This window comes from Zingiber officinale, chromosome 9A (genome assembly GCF_018446385.1).
Source record: "Zingiber officinale cultivar Zhangliang chromosome 9A, Zo_v1.1, whole genome shotgun sequence".
In the NCBI taxonomy this organism is placed as follows: domain Eukaryota; kingdom Viridiplantae; phylum Streptophyta; class Magnoliopsida; order Zingiberales; family Zingiberaceae; genus Zingiber; species Zingiber officinale.
Genome location: NC_056002.1, coordinates 54,871,438 through 54,872,433, shown reverse-complemented (window position 1 = coordinate 54,872,433; position 996 = coordinate 54,871,438). Strand labels below are relative to the sequence as shown.

General features: G+C 35.6%; 1 non-coding gene across 1 annotated transcript; it reads right to left on the bottom strand.

The window, feature by feature from the left end:
* Window positions 1-219: 219 nt before the first annotated feature.
* LOC122022097 lies at window positions 220-325 on the bottom strand. The gene has a single exon (XR_006122837.1). It is a non-coding gene; the product is annotated as a small nucleolar RNA R71 (small nucleolar RNA).
* Between the last annotated feature and the right edge of the window lie 671 nt (window positions 326-996).

Genomic DNA, 996 nt, shown 5'->3' with positions numbered 1-996 from the left:
AAAGTCCTTATCTGCCTCTTGAAATATTTTTAGAGATTTGTGATATGGTGAAATGTGAAGGAGTGTCATTAGATGCAGTTCGATTGATGGCATTTCCTTTCAGTATCAAGGATAAAGCAAGGACTTGGTTATATTCTCTCCGTCCTCAAAGCATCACAAGTTGGGAACAATTGGAGAAGCAATTTCTGAATCATTTTTTCCCTCCAAGCAGAACAGTGTATATGAGGAATTGTATAACAAATTTTGCTTAGACATACGGAGAATCATTATTTTAACCATGGGATAGATTTAAGAGTCTTCAAAGACAGTGTCCTCATCATGGTTTTGAAAAATGGTTGATTTTGTACATATTCTATCGGGGAATTTCTTTCTCGGACAAGAGTTTATTAGATTCATCAGCTGGAGGTTCTTTTATGGACAAAAGTGTAGATGAAGCATATATATTAATTGATTAAGTGACATTGAACCTCCATGAATGGTCAAACATAAGTTGGATGAAATCTCCCTCAAACATTCAAGAAGTGCAAGCCATAAATACTATAGAGCCTGCCAAACAAATTGTAACTCAACCATCTATGGGTTTTGAAAATCACAAGTCATAAAACGGAAAGTTCAAATATTTGGAGGCAAAGATTGAAAGTATTGTTTCAAAATGGTTTAAAAAAGATCTCCCCCCCCCCCCCCCCCCTTCGCAGACAAGATCTAATGAAAAGTGTGATGATGTTGGGTTGAGAATTGAAAAAAATCATGAAGAACTTCTGCAGAAAGACATGCTTAAAATTGAGGAGAAGAATAATAGAAGATCACAAGAACTCAGTTCCATTTCTCCAGAAAATTCCCAAAGGTCACAAGTATTTTTCCCTCAACGATTGATCACATCAACACTAGATAAGTAAGTTAGACCTCCTCCAAAAGCTCAAAAGGAATTTGGGAAAAAGGAAGTTCACTATAGTGATTTCTATCTTCACTTCACTATACTTGAACTTAGATTGTTGA